General features: G+C 37.8%; 1 protein-coding gene across 11 annotated transcripts in view; it reads left to right on the top strand.

Moving 5' to 3' along the window:
- Positions 1-18,040, top strand: part of LOC134664917 (disintegrin and metalloproteinase domain-containing protein 11) — a 733,539-nt gene that overhangs the window by 461,271 nt on the left and 254,228 nt on the right. The window lies entirely within an intron of this gene.

The following is an 18,040-nucleotide window of genomic DNA, read 5'->3' as shown; positions in this document are numbered from 1 at the left end:
GGGTGATTTCACGGGCGAGGCCTTGGCAAAGTCGTGAATACTGCATATTTTGTGTGGATTATGTTGGTGTTGAATTATCACTATATACATACAGTGAGTTTTCGAATACTTGATCAGACAAAAGTGAGGGAATGTCATTATTAACGTCATATTTTCATAGAAATTTGACATTAATGGTGAAAATTGTCACACTTTCTTTGCAAATTCCATGCAGAGTTAGCTTGGTCCGACTCTATTAGATTAACCGGCATATTCTGATTTTAATAACAGGATATGGATGTGATCCATATCTAATCTAGATCTCATTCATATCCTGTTATTAAAATTAGAATACGCCTGTAACTCGTTCACATCCAAAAACGTTCATAAACTACGCCGTAGCCGTAGCTCGTAGCGGTTTTGGTTTGATTATTACTTAGACTGCCGTATTCAAACTTCAAGATATTCACAAGAGACTACACGTACTAGATCCATTCTAAATACGTTATAGTTTAGATATCAACTAGTTCTCTTTTGCAGCGCAATTCAGGCAACCAATGTCACTTTTACGTTAGATAGAGTGAGATATCTATTAGATGTGAATTGGATCTCTAAGTCATATCCTGTGGAAGTCGTTCAAGAGTATCTCCAGAATCGCGCAAATGTCAAATTTGATAGGTTAGATCTTAAACATATCGTTATCGTATCTTGGTGATGTCTAAAAGATATCTAATATTTCAAAATCTGAATCGAGCCCAGAGCTAAAAAGGCATTCAAATTATAAAAAGTGTTCTTAATTTTATTTTTATATTGATATTATATTATAATACATATTTTAACTAAACACTATGGCGACGTTTTAACTAGATACATACGTATAATATTAAGATTGTCTTCGGTAGAATATCAAGACTTAGGTATAACAACTACTTGAACGCTATAAACCCTAACAGAAGTCGTAACTTGTCGTGTTTATAGCGTTAACAGTTGTTAAAGTTACCCTAATATGTTATCTAGCAAGGTTTATAGCAAGGTTGAGAAATTGTATATTTGATAGGTTTATATTTGATAGGTATACGCATACATTTCTTGCGTTATTATTTAGCTACTTTACAAGTTGCAAAATGTGTATTGAACGATACGCCATATAAAATGAATACTAAAGAACCTATTTACGTAAACACCGCAAAAATTCATTCAAAAAGCATAAAAAAAACTATTCAAACAGACCCAAGAGTACCAGAAAACATTAGCCTAATAAGGTTTAAATCAATTCAGGGATCTGATTTAAGTGCGTCCCTAACCCATGTACAGGGTAAGGTGCTTTGGGATAATTCCGACAGTCAGAAGTTATGAATTATAGACCGAAATAAATATCATATACGAAGAAAAGGTGAAGAGCGCCTCCGGTGCTCACGCTCAGGGCTGGAATCGGACCAGGTGGCTAAGCCTATTGGCCACCCCGGGCCACGGCGACATGGGTAGAATTTTACCAAGTTGGTATGCAATTTCCTAAGGGCTTAATATTACAAAATAACAAAATTTTTAATTTCAAATAAATTCTTAAACTTATCAACGCTTTTTGAATATACCTATACTATTCAATTACTCAAATCGGACTACGGATGTCGAAGTAATCGGTGAACGTACATAGAAAAAAAAATAGCCACAACCGAATACAGAACCTCCTCCTTCTATGAAATTGAAGTCGGTTAAAAATAACACGGAATATAGAAAAACTCATATTTTATTAAAATTCCGTAACCAAATATTCCGAACAACACCGAACCACACAGCGGCTTAGTAACCGTGTATTTATTTATAATAAACGATACAGTCTTTAAAGAACAATTTTCAATCAGATCGACCTAAGCCCACATTAAGCTCAATACCTAAAGCCTATTTTTTTATTCCGTAGACTACTAGTAAAATGACATTTCCTAGTATGAACATAAAATGTCATTTTACTAGTAGTCTACGGAATAAAAAATAGGCTTTAAGGCTCATTTTGTGGGTAATATTCTACGATAATTAGTTAAAAATAAATACTAATTTACATACGAAACATTCATAATACAGACAAAGAAGGCAAGTAATTTGGGAGATATTTTGAAATTACCCCAACGCACTCCACCCTACCCTGCCTGGGTGTGCACGGGTCGAAACTGCGATCTTTTTAATTAGTAGAAGAGGCACCACGCAAGGCCGCGCCATTGTTGACTCGCCGAGAGCGAGGTTCTGGTATAAAAATAGGTTGGGCGTTTTGTTTTGAGCAGTATTAGATACGTGTTAAGACGAAACAGGAGCTGAGTTTTAAATATTTTAGGTAAATATACCCGTCTCGCTAACGGATACGGCTCGTAAAACTAGTGCGATAAGGACAAGGTGAAAAATCCTGCGTAAAAATCTCAAAAATCGAGGTTACGTACTCGCATTGTAACGGCATCCACTTGGAAGGCTCGTCAGTGGCCTGCTTTATATACCCTAAGACACTCTTCCACGTTTTGCCCTCCTAAATAATATAGATTATCAATTCAGACGCGTAAAGACTATTAATGTATCCACAAATTTCACCCTAAAGCGCACTACAAAACGCCTCATTCAAGTCTCAATCTTAACTTCTTTACAACACAGTCCAAAACAATATACTCTCCCGTCGACCCGATTCTTTTTTGTTTTCAACGACGCGACAGCACAAACAACTTACTAAGTTCCTTCTTCCTTCCCTCCTAAAGGAATTCTTCGGGAGTTCGTTCCGAGACAATAGAATCTAAATTGTACAGTCGGCAACATCCGGTACACTTAGACGTAATAAATTGCTCTTGTTCTAATGCATGTACTCCAGGGGAAGTGGGTAAGAGGTCACGTTAACTGTACTAACAGAGCACTTTGGGGATTGTTTCCTTGTTCAAAAATAGTTTCGCGCTTATATTGTACTTAGCGTCAGATGGGTTTAAGATGACAAATGTGAAAAAAAATCCATTGTAGCTGCAAGTGTATAATATATTATTTTGAGCATAGAATTTTTACAATTAGGACATCATAATTGCATTACTTCTAGCCGCCCACGAATAAAAAGTATGCCAAGACCAAAATAAAGATTCAAAATATATACAATGGAATGGAAGGTCTTTTTATAGGTATCTGGGCAGCTAGAGTATGAAGGCTATTTAAAATATAATAGATGAGATGGCGGGAAGGGAAGTGAAGGGAGACTTCCCAGGATTGGGATAAGTGCAAGAAAAAGAGGTAAATTGCACGTTTTTTAAAGAAAACAAAAAATATAATGAACATAAATAAATATAATATATAAATATTATAGGATATTCTTACACAGATTGACTAAGTCCCACAGTGAGCTCAAGAAGGCTTGTGTTGTGGGTACTCAGACACCGATATGTATAATATATAAATACCTATATAGAAAACAACCATGACTCAGGAACAAATATCTGTGTCGTCACACAAATAAATGCCCTTACTGGGATTCGAACCATCGGCTTTAAAGGCAGGGTTACTACCCATCACTAGGCCAGACTGATCGTCAAAAACCACTATACCAAGACCGTGCAACTACCATACATACATATCCTCTAACACGGTGAACCCTTGTTATTACAAAACCTGCCTTTCTTCTATTCCTAGATTGAATACCGTTCCATATTCAAATTGTTCAAACGAAAAACAAATGAACACCCAACGTCTGCCGCATAAAATAGTGTGTTCCCGTCCCAGCCCCGACAATATATATTGTTTACGTGTAAAATACACATCGCGTTAATCTGAGCGGAGATTTGTGTACGCTTTCCGGCGATGCGTCTTCTCGAAACATGGTTAGCGTCTCTGGTTATTTTTTTCGGCCTTGCTCGGAAAGTAAATAGTTTGGCAAGTATGTGGAGGTATGTTGTTCAGACGATGTCGCGAGCTTGATGGATGATAATAGAAAAATGAGCTCGTGGACCGGTGAACGGTGGAGAAGAAAATTAATAACCGAAGCAAGTTTAGTTCGTATGATAAATGAGAAACACTGTTATAAAAGTTATAACTTGAATTACAATCGAATATGAAGAGTTTATTTTCTCTTAGATCCTTAAGCATTTTCAAACAATATCAGATTTGTTTTTCTATTACTCTGCCTGTATTTTTTGTCATAATCATATCGAAGACTGTTTTTTTTCTTTATCAACATTTAGGTAGTAAGAGAAAAGTTACAGAAAAAAATTCTATCGACCAGGCAGAGTTCCTCGCTTGATTTTTGTACCTACAAATATGAAACACATTTTTGATAACGACGCTTTTCTCATTCCCATTCAAGTATGTCTTCATTGGGTGGGAATAACATTTATACTTTGTTATTTCTGGTTACTATTTCTCGGCCTGACCGGGAACATACCTTTTCTTCTTTTAATGAAATAAAAGCAAGCTTTAAAGGTAGACGTCCACAGCGTATGTGTGTGAAAACACTAAAATTCGTTGCGTACGATGCGTCTGATGTCTAGCTTAAAATATGGTGGGAAACGAAGGGAAACTCCGATGAATGGCATGAAACGAAGGCACAAGCCTTGTTATTGTCGCTTTAACCTTTCCGGGTGCCGAAAGCTAAGTTATTATTACGCCTTTTGGTAGGGTCAAGGTCGTGAAATTTATATTATCTCATCCCATACCTATTTCAATGAAAACTCACGAAATTTAATGGATTAAGCCTGAAACCGGAGCGTATATTTTATACGGATGACGCCTTAGGGGCACTTGCTTATTAATTATTAAAAAAATATCTCTGAAAAGTCTGTAATTGATAAAAAAGAGAGACAAAATGGCGACTTGCAGAATTCTCGGGGCCCGATTCGGATTATGAAATAGACATCTATTAGACATCTTTTAGACATCACCAAGATACGATAACGATATGTTTAAGATCTAACCTGTCAAATTTGACATTTGCGCGATTCTGGAGATACTCTTGAACGATTTCCACAGGATATGACTTGGAGATCCAATCCACATCTAATAGATATCTTACTCTATCTAACGTAAAAGTGACATTGGTTGCCCGAATTGCGCTGCAAAAGAGAACTAGTTGATATCTAAACTATAACGTATCTAGAATGGATCTAGTTTTACGTGTCGTCTCTTGTGAATATCTTGAAGTTCGAATACGGCAGTGTAATTGATAAAAAAGAGAGACAAAATGGCGTCTTGCAGAATTCTCGTTTAGCCATCTGTCTAGTGCTGTGAATAACACTCATTTCGAGGCTTAAAGTCTCGAACCCTTAAGACTCTCGAGGCTTACCGCCTTAAAGGCGGTAAAGACGATTTCTTACATCCATACGCGTAAAATAAATAAATACAATTCTCAAATATAGTCGAATCTTCAAGACTTACGAATCTTGAGGGCTCCAGTCTTTAAGCCTAAAAATAAGCGTTATTCACAACACTGCATCTACATATCTCGTTGATTTCCAAATATACATATATATATATATATATATATATATATTATATTATATTATATATAATATATGTATTTATTTATGTATGTCTATGTAAGTATGTTTATGTATTGTATATGTATTTTTATTCTGTTTATTTTTATTTTTTGCATGGTAATTTGTCTGTTTTCGATGTATTTAGTGATAAGTTTCTTTCATTGCATTTGCAACACCTACTGACATATGTAAATTTATTAATTTCCGCTACCCAAAGGTTGTCTGGAAGAGATCGCTTTTTAGCGATAAGACCGCCTGTTGTTTACCTCTGCCTGTATTCTGTTTTCTTTTGTATTGTCTTCTTTTATTGAGGTGTGCAATAAAGAGTATTTATAAGAGTATTTGTATTGTATACTCGTACAGTCAACAGTAAAAATATGGGTGTACAAATCATTTCAAAAATATGTCCCATAACTCTTATGTCAGTGGATTAAGAACTATGGGACATATAGTAAGTTGTCTACACCCATATTTTTGCCGTTGACTGTACTTAATGCCCTAATAGAATAAGAACCGATAAAAACCCTCTTAGCAACCACTTGCATGTGAAACCCCTCAAAAAGTAAATGGAACCAATACATAATATTCCTTTCATGTGCTCAATCCAATCGTAGGAATAATTTCGGCCCTGGATAGTATTAAATCGGTAAAAAGAACCACCCTTGGACTTAATTTTATTTCGTTTATTTGGCATTTTTTGGGGGGATTTCTCCGGGCGCTCTATTCGAGGCATTTGGAAAGGGCAAGGCAGAGGTATTTGGGGCATAAATAATGGCGAAATGAAATATATATAACGTACTTGTTTCATTTTGTATTGGTGTGCTGACGTGGCTTTTTGAAATGAAAACTTTTTTAGCGGCGCTGTGCACTTTTGAGGTGGGGAATTTTTTTTAAACTCGAGACAGCGTAAGGCGTAAGGCGCAGCCCTCTCTTTCTACCGCTCTCTTTGTATATGCCTGAGCCTGCTATTTCGTGACGTCATGTGTGAAGGACAATGTCATTGTGTTTTTATTGTTTGATTTAAATGGCATCTAGTGAGTTTCCCTCAAACTGGTATTAATATAACTGTAGTAGTTACTCACAGTGACGTGCTTAGGGGTTTCAAGTAATGCGACGAAATAACGCTAGATGGCGTTGACCTCAATTGTACATGGTGCTGCAGATGGCGATGGCGCTATTTTTTATATTTTACAATGTCGTTGAGTTTTCACTTCTGCCGGCACTCCCGGAGTGCAACCCGTTGTTTTTTAAAGATCTCATACTTAGACTGTTAGTAAAAAAACTCTTTTTCAATCAATGTACGTGTGAATATTGATAAATATATTTAAAAAAAATATATTTTCAGGCAACGAAGGCCCATAAATACACACCTTACAGTCTAACATACACACAATAATTATAATCTTAAAAACTGAAAATATGTTTTGCGACACAACACTAATTGGCTGCGTCACCTGTTCTGGTGTAGGATTCATGCTCTGGAGCCGCCGTTAACAGGCGTTCCCCTCTGTCGAAAAGTCGAAAATAGGCGGCCAATGGTCAACCACATGTCAACCATATGTATGGACTGACGTTTATCTGACATGACGTACCTATACATTTGATGTGCCCCTCCCCCGCAAAAAACGGCAGACTATTTTGTACCGAAAATTTTAGACATGGCGTCTCCGTTGGTTATATCCTCTAAGGATTCATGATATTCCACGTAACCGCCGAAATATCAACTACCTAATATAATAAACTAACTATATAATGATCATGTTTTTATTACCTGTCAATATAGCCGTATTTTTTGTTTACAAATACGAGTAGGTATGTACCTAATAAACAGATGATAAACAACAACAAGCAGGACTGAAAAATAGACGATTCCACGATTCAAAATAATACTAGCTAGTCAATCGCCGTCTCCAGCAATTCAAAGTAACATAGCGGGACGAAACTGCCATTAGAACACAAACGACGTAAGTATCGCTATTGCTTTACCAAAGATTCGTTCTTTCGCGTAGAAGCGAAACTATCGGGACAATTTGTAAGGAGTTTATTGGAGATATCGTCTTGTTGGTCCTCTGTGCAGTTAAACAAGAGACTTTGTGCTTCGGCAACAGCTTTATTAAGAATTTAATTAATTATTTGGTAGTCGATTTCAAAATGGACAAATTGAATGAATGAGCTGAGGTGTCGATACTTAACAATCGGACTTACAGTGAAAATAGTATCCTACGAGTAGGTATTAAAATCAATTTGACTAAGATAATGTTCTGGAATATCTGTTTGCCATATTACAGTAACACTGATAAAACCGGAACGTATACGTTTTTCTTTGACTTTTATTTTAGCATCCAGTGGTGTTCTTAGTAGAAAAATATATATGTATTACTGCTTCAGGCATAATATTTATGAAAAAGTGCATTTTGTAGATGTCTCTTTAATTCATAGGTTGTATAATTAATATTGCACGTTGTAAGCACATTAACATAGATCATACATATAGATGGAATATAATTTTAAGCAACGTTTGCGTTTGTATATCAAAGCCAAATGAAAATATTTTGAAGATAATACCTATGTTATATTTTAGTTACATATTTATTTAGTAAAAAAGGCGGTAAGAAAACCTTTGCAAAAAAAACATTAAATTGTGTACTTAATACTACTCCAATCCATTATAAAATATCCACTTAAACCTATTAACGATTCAGGTTATATATTAACCCTTCCGAAATTAAATCGATGACCTATTGCACAATAGTCCATCGCCAATTGTTTAAAACTCGGTCATATTTTTAGTACTAGGTCATAATTTTGAATGGCACGTGTGGACATACATACGTACGATATAGGTACGTATACAACGTACGTAGCGATATGAACTATAATATGAATCCCAGTATAATTATGGGTGCTGAGGAGGGTTGCTGTCAATACACGTTCAGGGGTCAGGGGACGAGGGTCTCTAATTCAATAAACATCGTCGCGGGTCTAAATTAGTGCGGTGTTCATGATTTTACAAGCGTTTTGAGAGATCTTTGGTGACATTTTTTGTTGCCTGACGAAGGGAAGAATAATGTTTTTTCAGTTCCTTTTTAACAGTTTTGAATGATTCACGGTTAGTTTCACTAGACTCAGTCAGTTACCCGTGAACAAGATGCATTGTAACAGCGTCGAAATATCGGGAGCTCAAAAACAGTACAAAAGATAATCACGGTTCATATCCCGGTCGATGTAAGTCTAGTACATTTTTGTTTGTTATTTTATCTATTCTTTTGTCATGAAGTCACGACTGCCAACTGAATGGCACAATTAACATTTTAACAACAAATAGTTGTCTACGACGTCTAACAAGCCAATTCGACATCAGAATGATATTTTTTTTTTTTTTTATTATGCATGGGTTTACTCATGGCCACAGACTAGCCGAGGCGTAGACGTGGCCTACGATGGAGCGAGCTCGCCCAGAAGGTGCCTGTTCACTCTTGATTTGAAGGTTGCCGGGTTATAAGAGCACGGAAATATAGACGCCGGCAAGGAATTCCATTCCTTGGCAGTGCGCATAAGGAAAGTAGAAGCAAAGCGCTTAGTGCGAATTGGCGGAATATCTACCAAGTAAGGATGGAAACCGGCCGTGCGTCTAAAAGTCCGATGGTAGAATGGGGACGGTGGAATGAGCTCGTGTAGCTCTTGGGCACACTCCCCGAAGTGCAACCTGTAGAATACCGACAGGCTGGCGACTTTCCGCCGATGGGCCAAAGTCTGAAGCTTAGCCGTTAGCTTCTTGTCGCCAATCATCCTCCTGGCTCTGCGCTCCACTGAGTCCAAAGCGGCGAGTTGGTATTTAGCTGAGCCATCCCACAGGTGGCTGCAATACTCCATACACGACCGGACTTGAGCTTTGTAAAGTGTTAGAAGCTGTCCAGGTGTGAAGTATCGCTTCACCTTATTTAGGACGCCCAGCTTTCTGGCCGCAGTTTGTGCTTTAGACTCAATGAAGCTGCCGAAGCCGAGGACTGAACTCAGCTCCATGCCGAGGAGTTCCAGGCTGTCGGCAATAGGTACAGATGCACCCCGGAAAGAAGGAGTCAGGTCGAATGGACTCCGTTTTGCGGAAAATAGACACGCCTGCGTTTTGGAGGCATTGAACGTGACCAGATTGTCATCACCCCACTGGGAAACGAGACTAAGGGTCAAGTTCATTCGCTCAACCATGGCCTCTCTCTGTGAACGTATATCCTCCCTGCTGTCCCCTGCACTAGCCAAATATCTCTCAACAACCGTACTGTCATCTGCATAACCTACAATGCTGGGTTGCAGCATGTCGTTAATGTGGAGCAGGAAAAGGGTTGCGGAGAGAACAGACCCCTGAGGAACACCGGCGTCAATGGCCATGAGGTCCGAAGAGCAGCCATCAATAACTACTCTGATCGACCGTTCACTCAAGAAATCAGATAGCCAGCTACAAAAATCAGCAGGGATGCCGTAAGCAGGAAGCTTGCTAAGGAGACTTGCGTGCCAAACCCTGTCAAAGGCCTTCGAGATGTCCAGTGAAACAGCAAGCGCTTCACCGTTCCTCTCGATGGCCTCGCCGCAGCAGTGCGTGACATACGCTAAAAGATCCCCAGTAGACCGACCTCGGCGAAAGCCATATTGACGGTCACTGAGCAGATCATTTGCTTCGAGGTATGCCAGCAGTTTGCCGTTAAGTACCCTTTCCATGACTTTACAGAGCATGGAGGTAATGGCGATTGGTCGGTAATTGCAGGGATCAGCACGACTACCCTTCTTGGGTACTGGCTGCACGTTTGCAAGCTTCCAGGATTTCGGCACCGTTCTTGTTTTTGTTTGTTTGTTGTTTGGAGAGAGAGGCGGTACAGGCGTGTCAGTACAGGAGACAACTCAGGCGCACACTGATTTAGTACACGTGCAGGTATACCGTCTGGTCCATTGGCCTTATTCACGTCAAGATTCAGCAGAGCTCGGCGTACCTCTTTTTGATGTATAGCAATTCTCTGCATAGAGGAACTGCAATGAGGTAGCGTAGGTGGAAGTTTTGAGCCTGCATCTAGACGTGAATTGCTCGCAAACAGAGAAGCAAACAAGTTAGCTTTCTCTGTCGCGGAGTGGGCCAGTGTCCCATCAGGTTTCTGCAGAGGTGGCAATGTGGGTCGGCAGAAGTTGGATTCGACCGCTTTCGACAGGGACCAGAACCGCTTGCTACCAGGAGGGTAGGAGGCGAGTTTGGCCCCTATTCGACTGACGTGGTCGAATCGAGCCTTTCGAAGCACCCGTTTGCAGGACTTGGCAGCTGAGTTAAAGGCTTTTTTCTTCGCGCGAACCCTCTGTGCTCCAGCTTTGGTATCGCGGGCTAGTACCCAAGCCTGGTATGCAGACTGCTTAAGAGCCTCGGCTCGAGCACAGTCCGAATTGTACCATGCTCGGGTCTTGTGATCGAGCGATAGGTCGGAGAACGGAATGAAATATTCCATTCCCTGCCGAATCACATCCGCAACAGCCTCAGCAGAACAGGAGGGGTCACCCGAAGAAAAACAGACCTGCTGCCAGGGGAAAGACGCAAAGAAATGCCGCATCTCATCCCAGTCCGCTGACTCGTATCGCCATACTCTCCTCGTGCCCCTAGGGCAGAGATCAGGAGGAGAATGGATCGACACGGATTTCACCAGACAGGGATAGGTAAGAATCATGATTTTTAGTTGTGCATTTCGCTCGTTCTTGTCCATGCATGTATTATTAGCGCGGGCGAGATGCACGATAACTAATAATTCAAATATCATCGTGGTGTTGGTGTACCTTCGAATTGGCCCGTATTTAGGGGTTTACGCTGTAGGGATTTGTATTTATTGGTCATTTGGCAAAGGTGGGTTGGATCATACTTATATACAATAAAAAACACCGGGCAAGTGCGAGTCGGACTCGCGCACGACGGGTTCCGTACCATAATGCAAAAAAAAAACAAAAAAAAGCAAAAAGAAAACGGTCACCCATCCAAGTACTGACCCCTCCCGACGTTGCTTAACTTTGGTCAAAAATCACGTTTGTTGTATGGGAGCCCCATTTAAATCTTTATTTTATTCTGTTTTTAGTATTTGTTGTTATAGCGGCAACAGAAATACATCATCTGTGACAATTTTAACTGTCTAGCTATCACGGTTCGTGAGATACAGCCTGGTGACAGACGGACGGACGGACGGACGGACGGACGGACGGACGGACGGACAGCGAAGCCTTAGTAATAGGGTCCCGTTTTACCCTTTGGGTACGGAACCCTAATAAACCAGTCTTAGTTCGGTGCCCGTGTTTGATTCACGAACCCAAAATGTGTACCTTGACATGGCGCAGCCGGTAGGATACAAGATGGACAGCCACTTGTAATTTACCATTTTATTTTTGACGTAAACTGTTGTTTTTTTTTAGTAAACGCTGGATTAATTTTTATAATACAGATGTAGTGCCTAAGTGTTTTCCATAAAATTGTCTCGGAAATGTTCGTATTTGTCATGCTAGTTCAGTTAATGTCAGTACTTTTTGTACCGAGACTGACTGAAATAGAAAGACACGTTCGCACGTTTCCGTAAAAATACGATGGCAAATAATTACGCACTACAACTGTACTCGTATATCACTTTAACGTCTCATTTCTAAAGTGAGAAGTCGACGAACACTCGACAAGTCTGTCAATCAGCGTTCTACAAAGTTGTTCAATAATTCCCTTTCATCTTTTAACGACAAAATCCGGGAACACATTTTAATCGACAATTTGCATCGTCCTCGCCTCGGGCGGCGCATTATTAAATTGCAACGGCGTACGATAATCCGACACCGAATACCCCCCTCCACACTGAATGGGGGGTATTCGTGATTGCATTACGTGTCATCACGTGAGACGTTTTAACGGAATATGGAAAATAATCGTATATGATTTCGTTCGACGTTAATATTTTTTATATTTTGAGCTGTAATTTTTAATACAATCACGTATATTGCACATGTGTCGTATACTTTGCGCCACCACAGGCAATATGGCAATACATTCATGGCGTATTATTACATACGCCTGATGCTAAAAAATACTATGCATATTGCCTCATAATAAATAAATAATAAATGCCAGTAGTGTCAAGCAAGAGTTTCCGGCGCATCGTTTTCTATGGAAAGCATCTCGTGATCATAGAATAGTAAGCGCTGGAAGCTCCGGCCCGGACACGGCCCGGTCCAACTTGAGTCATCCTTAAAATGTACGATAGCTACCTGACTTTTATTGCCCGACTCGCCACTTGGTGCTGCGGCAAATACGTAACACTGAAACTGGCTTCAGAAAGCGTCACTTAACTTCTTTAACCTCTGAAAGGTCTTGCTAAGTCCATTCCACTTCTCATAATCTCAATAAGCCATTAGTACCTACTCAAACCAATCGGATCCACTTTAAAACGTCACACTCATAACATTTTCACATAATTTTGTTACTTAAAGATATGCATTTTAGACCATATTCCATGCGTTCAAAGGCGCATTTTTGCTTAAACATTGCCGATTTCCTTGTTCTTTCATACATTTGATAATAAGTTCGACATCCCTTTGTTTCCTTTGAGTTTTTGCTTTGTTTCGTTCAAAGAAACGGAACTGGGGTAAGTGTAGGATTACCTTATTACGTCGGGGTTTATAACCTGGGCCCGTATTTATAAATCAAAGAAATAATTTTACTTTGACGTCGTTATACCGTAATTTTGAGAAAATACGGTGAAATATGATAACGTATTTGTAAAAGTAATTAGGGCATGTTGAGGCGAATTTTATTATCTTTGTTTTTAATCTCTGTCTCCCTTCCGAGCTATATATCCCACATGGTGATTGGGTCAGATTTCTCTTTGTTTTAATGATGGAGTTAAATTTTATATTCGTGCTTTTAAGTTGTGTTGAGTACTTACAGCTAATTTAAACTGGATCACAAAAAAAAAACATTCAAATGCCAACTCATCATGAACTAAGATTGGTCTGACACTGACACAGAATGTTAAAAATCATACGATTCTTTTTCTATTTTGCTGTAGCAATCAGGTATAAAACAAAATAGCTCAATGTACATGGCAGCAACTTTCAACAAAAGTTCAATTCCGACTGTGCAAATGAATTTTCTATTTTGACTTCCAAACCCAATCCATTTCTTACATTGTCATCTTTAAAAGGAAATTAAAATGCTTAACGAACTCCCGTTTCGAAGTCGCTTAGCACCGTCAATGGCTCAACTCAACCGTGTATTCTAAAAGCTAGCGCGGGTGATTCAACATCAAGCAAACCACTATAGCGTGTCCGGTGATCGGTAAAAAACTATACGTAAGTAAGAGTGCAGCTATACTGGTTAGGCTGAGTGTTATACTAGCGTATGTTGAGTTAGCAATGGGAATGAGCCTCAGAAATGCTCAGCCGCGCAACACGGGACTAAGTGAAGCGGCAAAAATCAATCCTCAATGTCAACTCCCGTAATTATGTTTGCTCGCTCCTAAATGTAAGTCAAATGAAATAAAATTTTCACTCGAACGCACCCCCAAAGGCGAGTATAAACTGACCTATTTTCTTGGTCCTTTGCAAATATGCGGTAGGACCCTTTTTGGATACAAATTCGGCTTGTTTGACCGTTATCAGTACGGTCTGTTACTTTGCTTCACTGGGTACATAAATGTGAAGTGTCAATTTATAAAGTGACACGAAACGGTTTTATGTTTGGACGGTCTTACGCTCCGTTTCATGCGTGTAATACGCACTAATCCAATTTGTGGAAGGAATATCTCGAGCTTTGAAGCTGTTGATCTTTTTAAAGTAGAGTCCTAAACAAAGTGAAGGCAGATAGTGTCTGCGCGGAAAGAAAAGAGTCAGGGAATGTATGGGGCCCAATACCTACTGTAATATAGTGGAATGTATGGGGCCCATACATTCCACGACTCTTCTCTCTTCAGACTCTAATAATACCTACTGTAATATAGAAATATTGGTTTGAAGTAGGTACCTAAACATAATTAGGGGCAACAAAGTTGGTTATTTTGGAACGTAAGAACCGGATTAATTCTTAATTTTTTTCCATCATAATAACAAATGTAACTTATCCTTGAACGTGAACAATATTAATTAAGAGTCTTAGTTGTTTTATCATCGACTTGCAAACCTCTTTGATTTATTCCATTGCAACTGTAACTATCACATATCTGATATTGACTTCTGAGATTTTGCATTAAAACAAAATTATATCGAATAATAATACATCTACTACATCATAATTTTATCGACATCGACTTAAAGTTAGTTTGACTTGTCCTTGCACTTTTTAAATGTCAAATCAAAATACGATAGAAAATAATTATGCACTACCTACATCTGTACTGATGTACCTATTCGCGATGTACGCGTTCTCAAACCACAAATTGTTATTTTTTCCATCCACACTAAAACATAGGAATTAACGTATTCTACATTTACATTCATACAAGTACATTAAGTATTCCTAGCTAGACTCTTAAAAGAGGTGCACTAAACAAATAAAAGCCTCTACACACAACGGTTCTAGGTATACTCTCATTAACGTATTTACCTGCGGGTGGAGCGTGCATTTTTAAGTGCACTGTAGTTGAATGTTTTTCTTGATCATTCTTGTTATTTGCGATTAAATAAATTATTCCCTTATATCCATACTGCCGTCCTAGTCTAAAAGGCAGTTTTTCGACAAAAGCTAGTTTCGAGATAATCGCAAAAAACCAACCCAAACATCTTTCTTGAATTTCTACGAAACGGTAAAACTTTTTCCATTTTTTCTTTTTGTATGTGGTAGGTATATATATGTACTTATTTTAGGTATTTATAGTATGTTTCTAAACAGCTCAGTTTTTTTTTATTTTATAAAAAACACTTTAAATTAGTATTAAGCTTAAAAATGAGTAGGTCGTACTAGTCAAGAAGGCGGTAAACATGCGTTATGCGGCGTTCTAACTTAGTTCCGAAGTAGAAACTAGTTAAAAACGCCGTATATGTCACATGCTGCCTTTTTGCTTAGTACCAAAGAATAATTCGCACTTGAGATCCTAAGTTAAAAGACCCTATAGCAGCTATTCGGCCTTTTTGGTTAGTATACTAGGAAAAATTATGAATTTGACCAGATTTTCGACTATCGTGCTAGTGTAAAAAAACGTATACCAACAAAAACACCGAATATACGGTTTTATAGATTAGTATTTATGGAAGAAATGGGAATAAGAAACAGTCACGTAGTTTAAATGTTTATTTATATACGAACAAAAAACGCCATACTAGTAGGCTATTATTAAAAAAGGAGATCCAGCAATTACTTTTTGGATTATAATCTCAATTACCATATAAATTGGGTTATTCCCACTAGTAACGATCAAGTTGTTACCAGTGGTAACTAATGGGAGTAGTTACCACTACAATCTTGTTAGGGTTCAATAAAGCCTCTATATTTATAGTATTCTACTTATACTGTTTTTATTACTATTGAACTGTAACAAAATGTTGGTGGTAACTACTAGGAATAAAATCCAACCTTTTACCAGTGGTAACTACTGGGAAACAAATCTCATTAGTTACCACTGGTAACAATTTGATGGTAATTAGTGGGAAAAACCCGATCTATGTGTTAATTTTGTATGGTAATTAAGATTATAATCCAAAAAGTAATCGCTGGATCTTGTTTTTTTAATAATAGCCTGGTAGTAGTGTTTTGTGTTCATATAATAAACAAACATTTAAATTGTACTGTAAAAAAATGTTGGCGGTAACTACTAGGAAAAAATCCCACCTTTTACCAGTGGTAACTACTGGAAAAAGAAGTTCCCAGTAGTTACCACAAAACTGAGTTGGTGGTAGCTACTGGGAAGAAAAGTGGGATATAAATTCCCAGTAGTTACCACTGGTAACAACTTGGCGGTAGATACCTAACTAGTGGGAATAGCCCCATAATATGTAACAAATTTTTAGTGTACGGCCTTTCTGATTTTATTTGTATAATAGACTAGATTTACTCGACTCTACTAATGACATTACATATACTTCTAATGAGCATTAAGAGTCCGCAGTAAGCTCAGCCGAATTTTTACTTTCCCATAAAAACGGAGATTCGTACTCATTTTAAAACAACGTGTTGGATTGTACTAAATTGCACATACAATGACATGAGGTATATCTATGCCAGTACCTAATTAGTTTATATTCCAACAAAACTAATGAAATAGAGGAAAAATAAGTTTTGTATGAAAAACTTATTTTCGCTGTATTTTTTTCCATGGTATCTGAAGCTACACATTAATTACAGGCATAGATATATCTTATCCTTTACTGAGTACAAAGTTTTAGAGCAATCTAACTAATCGTTTTAAAATAAGAGCGTAACTACAGTTGTATGGAGAACCCAGCTTGCTGCTGACTTAAATCTTAGCAAACATTTATCTTTGTAGGTGACCAGTTTTTGCATACACGTAACTCAAAAATACATAATGTTTTACCGAATTCGTGGCATCTCTAATATTTATTTTAGTTTGTTATCAATAGGCATGGAATTTCATCGCACGGTAATACGTTAGCGAATTATATAGTCTACATTAGCAATAAAATTAATACGAGTGTATTAATTCCTGCACATACTCTGTCATTTATTTAATTCTAAAACGCCTTTTAGCGGTTGTAATTAAAAATTAGATTCACAATAAAATTATTTTTCTATTAGATTACAAACTCATAGCTTTGACTATTTTAACATACAACTATTATCTAATACACAAACATACCAACCTATTTTAAGATACATATTGTTTTTTCATAAAACGTAATAGATAGTACTGTAATATATAAATACTATGATAAATAAAACGTAGTATAATTTGCAGTAATTAATTTACGATATTTCTTATCGAAATCTATTGGTGCGATATGAACTAGATAAAACCTACTTAAGTATTTCATTTAAGTAAAATATTATATATATATGTGTATATAATATTATCTTTAATTCTCAGTTGGTTTTCGGATGGACCCAGGTTCCATACAAAGATGCTCATGGTCCTTTGTCCTGGTTATCTAAATACTTAGGCGGAAAATGTTATACTGCCCGTAAGAATTCTCATTAAATTTCCCTTTAAAACATTTTTCAATAAGATTTAAACTCTTCATAATGTCAAATACCTACTTGGCTTATAAGGAATTAAACCCGATACGATTTGCTGTAATATCAATTTGATTTTATTTAAATAAAAGCAGTTAAACCGTCCAATGAATAAATAAAACTTAAACAACGTTTGCTGTAGAAAAGTACGTATGAACAATTTTACCATCACAAACTACGCTAGAAAGACGTATTTGCTGTCGAGCGGAAGTATTTGCGAGGCATTTTTAAAGTATATACCTTGATAAAAATGATAATACTCGAAGGTACTAATTGTAAACACTACATATTATTGATAACATATGATGGTAATGCAATAATAAAGTATTTTTTTAACCTTGGCGTTCGGTCAATATTTCGCGCGCAAAAAGCCACCTCCGCTCTCATTCCGGCAGCCACA

Source organism: Cydia fagiglandana, chromosome 6, assembly GCF_963556715.1.
Source record: "Cydia fagiglandana chromosome 6, ilCydFagi1.1, whole genome shotgun sequence".
NCBI classification, from domain to species: domain Eukaryota; kingdom Metazoa; phylum Arthropoda; class Insecta; order Lepidoptera; family Tortricidae; genus Cydia; species Cydia fagiglandana.
The sequence above is the reverse complement of the archived record's forward strand: the minus strand, read 5'-3'. Positions and strand labels throughout refer to the sequence as shown.